Below are 9616 nucleotides of genomic sequence, written 5' to 3' on the forward strand. Positions count from 1 at the left end.
TATTTAAAACATCTGGGCTCATTTTCATTCCATCTAACTTCATTATGTTGAGGAGCTAAGTCTAAAGACTAAATGGTTTCCTAAATGTTGTTAATTCAATTCTATAAACTGTATAATCAGGTCCTTTGAAAGTATAGAACTACTTAATAATTAGTGAATAAAAGGACTAAAGTAGTATTTGTGAGGCTGTTAATCTAATAAATAGTTGGACTACACATCCCAGAGAGTTAGTCCCTCCCTCTCAGTCCATATAAAAGTGGAGAGTGCTTTGAAGTGTTACATATATTTATGTAATGTACACCTCTGTCTACTTTAGCATCCTAGCACAGTACTTGCAGTGGTTACAGGTGTTTTTAATTAATTTAGAAACAACCTTTAATCATCTCATCCATCCTTCTGCCAGTAAAAGATGGTCTCTGGGGCTTCCCTGGTGGCGCAGTGGTTGAGAGTCCGCCTGCTGATGCACGGGACACGGGTTCGTGCCCCAGTCCGGGAAGATCCCACATGCCGTGGAGCGGCTGGGCGCATGAGCCATGGCCGCTGAGCCTGTGCATCCGGAGCCTGTGCTCGGCAATGCAAGAGGCCACAACGGTGAGAGGCCCACGTACTGCAAAAAAAAAAAAAAAAAAAAAAAAAAAAAAAAAGGTCCTTTAAAAGATGGTCTCTGGGTTACAGTTCTTTTTGTTTTATAACTTTAAATTTCTCAAATTATGGGCAGTTTAACAGTTATCTTAGAAATTAAATTAGAGGAAGAAAAAAAGAAAGTATATAAAATAATAATTAAGCTTAACTCCAGCCCAGTTCTTCATAAGTCTCCCAAAATACCTTGCAAATGCTATGTTTCAGACAAATTTAGAAAACTACTTGTACCAGTGCATATTAAAAGAGTGTCAAGGGAAAATGCAAATTTGCATGCCTGAGGCAAAGACTGTGCCAGAATGCATGGAGGCTAAAGAGAAATGTTAAAGCGTTAATAGATGCTAGATTGGGCACATTAGCATAGTGCTTCTTGTGTGCTGTGGAGAGAGGAGAGGAAGGAGTTAGGACTGGGACTGTTTCAGTGACTGAATCTCCATTTCCCTTCTTCTTCCCTCTTGCAATTCCTTCTACAGCCTCCGAATCACCTCCAGCCACTTCTCTTTTCTCTTTCTCTCCTTGCTTTCCTCTTCCTCTCTCAACACACAAAATGTTACATGGGCAGCTAGCATTCAAGGCTGTTTTCTGCCTCAAACCCTAAGCAGAGCTCAGGACTACCAAGCTGGTTTGGGTAAGACTGAGCCATATGTGTGTGTATATGTGTGTGTGTGTGTGTGTGTGTGTGTGTGTGTGTGTGTGTGTGTACACACACACATATATGTATATATATAGAGAGGGTATATATATATACCCTCTTTATTAAGGTATTGCCTTTCATTTTTGTTTCCAAAGATGGTCAATGAGAATTCGGTCTAAGGATTTCTAATTCATTTATAATAAAGGCATATAAAAATCCCTCTAACATTTTTGGAGATAGGCTATGTGATGTGAAGTAACTTGTGTCAAATGTCATTCTTCAGAGTTTAGCATTATCAAAGAAGATCGATGCATCCATTAGCAACTCACCAGTAGCCTCAAAATGTGGCCTTGAGAATACCGAGAGGCCTTACCAGGTCAGGCACTGGGTATTGCATGTGGATTGTCTTATTTAGACCGTAGAGCAACCTTGAGAGATAAGTTCTTTTCTATACTCAATTTATAGGTGAGGAAATTGGAGTCTGAAAAGATAAAGTAGTTTATTTGTCAGATAATCAGTACCAGAGCTGGGATTCAAAGCCTTGTCTGCCAAAACTCCTTAGAACTAAGCTGTATAATCAATAGTCAGATATCTGAGATTTCTTTTCCCCATCATCTTTCAATGGCTTTCCTATTATTTTCTTAACTTCTAACAGAGTTACCAGGCACCTGATTCCCATGGATATTCTTTTCCTTCCTCTTTGTTCAACTAAGGTTGCTACTATCTAGTCCCCTTGGATGACCTACTCTGTGAGAAACGGAGCCATCAAATACCTTGCCCAAGGCAAGGAGCCCATGAGACCAATCTCTAAGGTGGTTCTGGGACCTGATCAGAGTGTCTATAAAAAAATCAAGTCCCTTCAGTTTCTTCATTTTAAACCAATCTCCAGGCAAATACATAGATAGATAGATAGATAGATAGATAAGACTCGTAACCAAGTGACCAATGGGAAGAATGATCAGTCCAAACAACTGAACATATACACTGGTTAGTCCAACTGCCATTCAAGAGGAATAAGAAATAGGTGAGCCTTGGGAATAGAGGTGAAAATAATACCATCTGACTAATGAGATGAACTCTACATGAGAGGCATGGAGTTCACTTTTAAGAGTTATACTGCTGGAAAGAAATGATACTGGCTTTGTGGAGGTAAGGACTCCTGGTCCAGCTCCCGACTTCTCCCCCTTCTCCATTGGGAACAGAGACCATAGGAGCAGCTATAAAGGATGCTGTAACCCTGACTCACAACGATTCCATATTTACACCCACTCTATCAGGTGTAACCCAAGAGAAACAGAGTTCATTCCTGCTGTGGACTGAAGGTTTGTGTCCTCCCCCAAAATTCATATGTAGAGGCCTTAATCTCCAATGTGATGGTATTTGGAGATGGAGTCTTTGAGAACTAATTAGGTTTAGATGAGGTCATGAGGATGGAGCCCTCATGATGGGATTAGTATCTCTTCATAAGAAAAGAAAGAGACCAGAACTCTGCCACTTGAGAATACAGCCAGAAGGTGGCTGTCTCCAAAATAGGAAGAGGGCTTTCATCAGACACCAAATCTGCCACACCTTGATCTTGGACTTCTCAGCCTCCAGAACTGTGAAGCTACTAAAACAGTGGTATTTTGTTATGGCAGCCCCAGCAACCTAAGACAATGCCCAAAGTCTTTGGTGAGGACTGAACATTGAGGATACGTAGAGACCTACTAGCCCAGAAATCCTGGCATGTTGGGGTTAACATAAGACAACATCCTATGGGTAGAGAAAAGGAAAAATGGAGTTTGAGGGAGCCCACTAAGGAGAAGCTCTGAGTGAGCTGAGTCACTGGTATCCCTGGATTGTAATAGAATAAAGTAATCCTAATACTGCAAGAGCAAGAATTCTTACATTTGAGAACCATCCCTAGAATGGTGCCCCAAGCTCCCCCTGCAGGAGGCCATGATGGCATCAGACTGCAAGATCACCAATAAATCTCTGCAAACACAACAGTGGGCAGGCTTTCCAGAGCTGTCCACTCCTGGTGAAAAGAAACAGCACTGGCTGGTTGTTGGATTGAAAAGCCCCCAAATCACGGAATTATCAAAGGAGCAAAGACCTCACTGAAGAAAGAAAAACTATTTTTGTAATTGCGCTGTGCACCTGGGGAGCCAGGATTATTTAAATTGACTATCATAAATGAATAATGGTTCATTTTGTACTCCAAACAAGAGAAGCTCACATACACCTACCCAGGACCATATTAGAGTTTCCAGGCTGGGAGTCCAAGATCCCATCTGCCAATTTATCTTCATTTACAGCAGACAGTACATTAAACAGCAGGGCCTAATTCAGAGGTGACTTGATAATAAGTTTACTGTTTATTTCTTCTTTTCCCAACTTCTGCTAAGGCAGTCACAGGCAGAAAGTCTCTCCTTTACTGACCATGATGTCTTTTTTTTTTCCCCACTCTCCTGGAACCCAAGAGATGCTGAGCCTGTCCTCTTTTCCGCTGGATGAAGGCACTAAGAACCTCAACTGGGCTTTCACAATGTTCACATCACCCGCAGTGGCTTACATTAGTACAGTAGCCTAGGAGCTGCCAGTTCCACCTCTCATCTCAGGCTTCTTTATCCTTACACCATGTATATAGAATGTCTCACAGAACATAAGGCTGAACAAATGCCACATTTACACACTTTTTAAAAATTCCCTAAGGATAAATCATTTATACAATAGTTAGTTGTAAGTCACTTGATTTGTTAGCTTAGTCATAGAAGTAAAAGTCTAACCAAGGGACCTAAGAACACACACCTCCTTGGAACTTGTCAGGTTCAACTGTCTAGATAAAGCTTTGCTACTTAATCATTGTACTTCTTTGAGCAAGTTACCTTAACTTTTTTCTTCTGCAAAATTGGAGTAATAAGGGTGTTTTTAAATGCCACAATTCGTCTTACAGTTGTGAAGATTACATGATATAATGCATGTAAAGCACTGGTCACAGTGTCCAGCATATAGTGAGAACTCAATCAATGCTGCTGACGAAAAGAGATTAAGGGACCTGCCCAAGACCCCACAATGAGTACTTGGATGGCAAAGGGAGTGGAGGGCCTAGTGGCATAACTTCTTGTCTCCTGAGGTGCAGACTGACACCTTGGCTGGCCTGTTTGCAGGTGGGATTTGTGCAGATAGATGAGGAAAAGAAGGTAAAACCAGAGCAAAGAAAGCTGACTCCAAGTATTGTCTCCTTTCCCTCCCCTGAAATATAGTGCCTAATACTATTGCAGTGACACAGGCAGAGGTCTCTTTATTTAACAGTTAACAAAAAGAAAAAGATCTTTTTCTGAATTTTGCTTATTAGCCAAAATAAAAATAACCCAGCTATGCCACAGCTAAATTTGGATTTCCTTCTCTATCCTGCCTTTCTGTCTTATTTATACAGTCCCTATCCATCCTTCAGCTCCACCTTCAAAATTCCACAGGGAATGAAAATGTTTACTTTAGAACTGAACTTTGACATTGCTTGGAAAGACAATCAGAGCTGCTGTGAGCACCTGTGGATGCAGGAGGGAAGGCTGGCCCTGCATGGAGACCGAGCTGGGCGGGGTTCTGGGACCAGGGCTGACTTGGTCCTCCTCGGCCAAGCCCCCAGCACAGCGCCTTCTTTAGTTCCTTCGCTTAGAGTTCTTTATTTCTGATTTTTCTGTTATCACTCATAGTGCACAGATCATTGCCCCATGGAACTAAATATGGCAATCGAGAGGAGGGGCATTGCTGCCACTGACAAGGCACTTTTGTGTATATCAGGAAAACTCACCTGCTGACGTCGATACACCCCGGCCAGAGCCTGTGGTTTAGCTTGGGTAACGTAGTTGAATGTCAGCTTCCACTTGCTCTCTCCACCCCAGGTACCTTTGTGCAGAGCAGAAAAATGTATCATCCTACACATCAGTCCTGGTGCTCAGCAAATATTTCTTGCTGTGATACACCTCCTCAGTGATCTTTTTTTCCCAACTGTTTATGTGGCAGGTAGGCTGTGATTTGTAACAAGCATCTCAATGAAGTCTTGAGTAGGGTAGGGGTAACAATTTTATAACTACAATTACAAGCTCAGGTAGGTGCAGCAACAACATAATAGAGTGCAGAGAGCATAATGATGTTTTCCCAGAACATTTACTAATATGTGTGCTAAGCCCTTTCCATGTATGATCACATTTAATGTTCACAACAGTCTATGAAGTATATTTCCATTTTACACATGAGAAAACATTAAGTGAGAGAAGTTCGTTAGCTTGAAACTGTTGGAGCAAAAACTTGAACCCATGTCGGTCTATCTGTTATTTCCCAAATTTTGAGACCATTAGATATGAAATATTTTAGGTTTTACTGATACACAAGTACAGCATTAAACACCATAGAATTGTGTGGTGAGGCTGTAATTCTCCTTTCAGTTTTCTCTCAATCATTCTGATGGTGATTCTATCTGGTGCCAGCATCTCTTCAGCACACACACTTGCTCATCATCTTCCAATCAGTAGAAAACAGGTCTCAGGCTCAAAGCCTTCAGGAAACAATAGTATCCAAATAAAATTTAATCACAATTTAATCCTAATGCTATCTATTTAAGTGAAAGCATTAAGTAAGTGATACTGGTAAGTGATACTGGTTCTTCATTTCCCAACTATCATGCAAAGTTTCTTTTTAAATAAAATCAAGAAAATTTTAAAGAAAAAAACTATTAAGCAAATAACAATGAGGTACATTCACTATGATAGAAATCATGAGAGTGGTAGTCAGACGTGCTTAGATATAGCAAAAACTGGGAAGATGTTGAACCAACAACTAAGGATTGAGAAACAGTGCCATATACCACTCAGCCACTTTCATGGGCTTTGATGTCAAGAAATACATGAGTTTGCATCCCAGTTTTTCTGGTTACTAGCTTGTTACTTGGTCTTGCAAAATCATTCAGTCTCTCTAAGTCTCAGTTTTCTCATCTCAAAAAAAATTCTTAATATTCACTTTAAAGGTATTATCGTGACAGGTAAATGAAATAATTTTTGTGACCACACCTTGACAATGCCTGGCACATAGTAGGTGCTCAATAAATATTAGTTTCTTCTACTCTCTCCCTTCTCTTTAGTTACCAGAATTGGTAGACAAATGTTTCATCTTCCTCCTCATCTTGTTAGCAAGAACTCTTTTTATTAGCTTCTTTCTTTCCTTTGAATTGTTTTCATTAAATAGTGAGCAGGAAAAAGTATTTATAAAGTTTATATTTGTCATAAAGCAAAACAAGTCAACTAACTAGAAATTGATCTTTGCCATGCCAGTATAGCACCTATATATCCCTTCCCTTCCCCTCCACACTCAGAGCTAACCAGTTTTCTAAATTTAGGGTTTCTTATCTCTTGTTTTCCTTATAGTTTTACTATCCCTGAACTACCATTTGAAAGTGCCACCTTCCTAATGGCTCCCCTCAGCACTATTACATCAGAAAGAAACAAGCTTGAATTTTCTTTAAGCTCTGTGTTCTGAGCTTATAGCAATTTAGGCTTAACTCTAAACACTATACTCTCAACATTTCCCAAAGCAAGATCATGAAACACAGACTGTAACTTTAATACTTATAAAGCATTAGCAGCCTGCACTGATGGAGGTGTCCTAGGTAGCATCAGAATCTCACAACTAGAGTGAGGAGGTTCTAATTCACGTAGTCATTCAAAGCACAAGAATATCCCCTTACTCTTGTTGCTTTGCCATCCCCTAGGGCATCGTCCTTCTCTGTCTGGTCAAAATTGGGTTCTGGGCACATTCAAATTCTAGCCTGCAAGAAAGGGAATGAGAGGAAGTCCTGTATAAGCAATGGAAAGTCAGCCTCCAATTCTGAAAGAACAGTCATGAATTTAAGGAGAATCAAGTCTCTGCTTCTTGTTGGGGTGTGTGCTTAATCAGGAGTGAGGTAAGGGAAACACCTTGAGATCCTCAGCCAAAGGTTGGGCTACGGTGGTGCAAATCCCCATCTTTAAATGTTGCATTGAGACCATATTCTCTTATGGGTCCCCTATGAGCAAGCAACTAAAGATGGAATCTAGTAGTTATTGCCATGCTGTAATTCATGAGAGTTCCCCACTACCACATTTTTTTTCTGCCACATATAACCAAAGGGGAAATGCCAGATAACTAAATATACCACTCTAGGCCTGAGGGTGAAAAATTAGACTAACAAGCACTGGGTTCCACTATTTCTTCTTTGTCCACCTAACCCAATTATGGACTCTTATTTTTTAATCTGGTATCCATCTTTAAGTACCATGAGTGTACTTTCCTAGAATTCAGGATTTTGGGGGGAAATTTTTCCCAGGTTTATTGAGGCCTAATTGACATTCAGAACTGTGTAAGTTTAAGGTGTCCAGCATAATGACTTGACTTACAGATATTGTGAAATTATTACCACAGTAAGTTTAGACATCCATCATCTCATATAGGTACAAAAAAATAAGAAAATAGAAGAAATGAAACTTTTATTTAATACACATTGGGCTAAAATGTTGTCAAGTACCCTTTCTGCTTATGAAGCATTTATTTTTTTCCCTAATATACCCTTTGCTGTGAGTCCACCTAGGAAAATATTATTTTTAGAAAACATTTTAGCAATCTTATGTGAAACTGTCAGGGTTTTTTGTTTGTTCAGTTTTGCCTCCATTTTCAGTAAAACAAGTTTGAAATAGCCTTCTAGAGAGAATGTTGGTCCATAACTAGCCATAACATTACTTAAAAACTGAATGTCGGTAATGATACTGTGGGAAAGCAGCTACATGAATTCATTGAAATGGTAAAGTGTTATCAAAATATCATGATTATAATTAGCACTTAGTCCAGTTGGCATGTGAATTACGTTGAAGAGTAATGGAAGTGGAACATAATTTATCCCAATTTTCGTTAACCTATCCACACGGGCTGATAAATTGTTCTAGTGCTGGGATACAACAATGAACAAAACAGAGGAAACCCCTGCCCTTCCGGTGCTTCTGCTGCTGGGTGGGGCCATCAAGTCTGGTAGGGCTACAGGCTATGCACTGCAGTTGGGCTGCATCACTAGCTGGGCTTCCTGCCTGGTTGAGGCCACAGGCTGTGTTTAGCAATAGGGCATGATTGTATTCTGGGTTCTGCTGCTGAGTGGGGTGGTAGGCTGGGATCCAAGGCTGCTCAAGATCACTGTTCAGCCTCCCTGGTTATCTGGGGCCAGAGACTATGTTCAGCAGTTGGACAGGGCTGTTGACTTGGCTCCCTGCCCAGTTGGACTGTAGGATGTGCTTTGAAGCTGCTGGGCATCTGTGGCCAGCATTCCTGAAGGGGTGGATCTATAAACTATGCTCAGTAGTTGGGCAGGAGTGCAAATTTGCTCCCCTGCCCAGGATGGCCATAGGATGTGATCTGCAGCTACTGAGTAGCTGTGGCCACACTTCCCAGTGGGATAGGACTGAAGGCTCTGCTAAACAGTTGGGCAGGACTATAAGTTTGCTCTCCTCCCTGGGAGGGCTGCAGCATGTGTTCCACAGCTGGTATGGCCCATTGGCTAGGGATCCAAATCAAGCAGAACTGCTAACCAAGCTTTCTGGACAGACGGGGCCACCAGCTCAGCTCTGCAGATAGGCTGCTGTCTGGAATCTCTCTTCAGGCACTTTGAAGCAGGAACATGATCTGCCAAGATCTGAGCGCTGGTTGGTCTAAGCACTTCCCCACTTCTTCATCTTTATAGGAAGGTTCCCCCAGTGATTCCCATGAGATGAGACCCAAGTGAGCCTCCCAGGAAGTGTTCTGCAATGCTGGGGAAGCTGGATTCTCTTTTTCCCATTGAAGAAACCATAGACTCAGGGCAGTCTAGGGCAGTCTAAACTTTGGCAGTGTAGGCTCACTTCAGTGCTATGCCAGTCTGGGGGAAGGGCAATGCAGTCAAGGTGGAACTGCTTCTCTTACCCATCTAATGTGGTCCTTCTCGGTGTCTGTGGTCTGAGGAAAGCTATGGCCTCACCCTCAAGTTCCAGGATTTTTACAGTGGTGTTTTATAAATGGATTGTTCCTAGTTGGTCTTCTTGTGAGGGAGACTGAGTCCTATGTCATCATCTTGATGATGTCAGCATCCCACAAATTTGATTTTTTTTTAAATATTAATCTCGGGCTTCCCTGGTGGTGCAATGGTTGGGAGTCCGCCTGCCTATGCAGGAGTCATGGGTTTGTGCCCCGGTCTGGGAGGATCCCGCATGCAGTGGAGTGGCTGGGCCCATGAGCCATGGCCGCTGAGCCTGCGCGTCTGGAGCCTGTGCTCCGCGGCAGGAGAGGCCACAGCAGTGAGAGGCCCGTGTA

General features: G+C 41.8%; 1 pseudogene; it reads right to left on the minus strand.

Moving 5' to 3' along the window:
- Positions 1-9616, minus strand: part of LOC103073465 (transcription elongation factor B polypeptide 2 pseudogene) — a 125838-nt pseudogene that overhangs the window by 79067 nt on the left and 37155 nt on the right.

This window comes from Lipotes vexillifer, unplaced genomic scaffold, assembly GCF_000442215.2.
Source record: "Lipotes vexillifer unplaced genomic scaffold, Lipotes_vexillifer_v1.1 scaffold153, whole genome shotgun sequence".
Classification (NCBI taxonomy): Eukaryota; Metazoa; Chordata; class Mammalia; order Artiodactyla; family Lipotidae; genus Lipotes; species Lipotes vexillifer.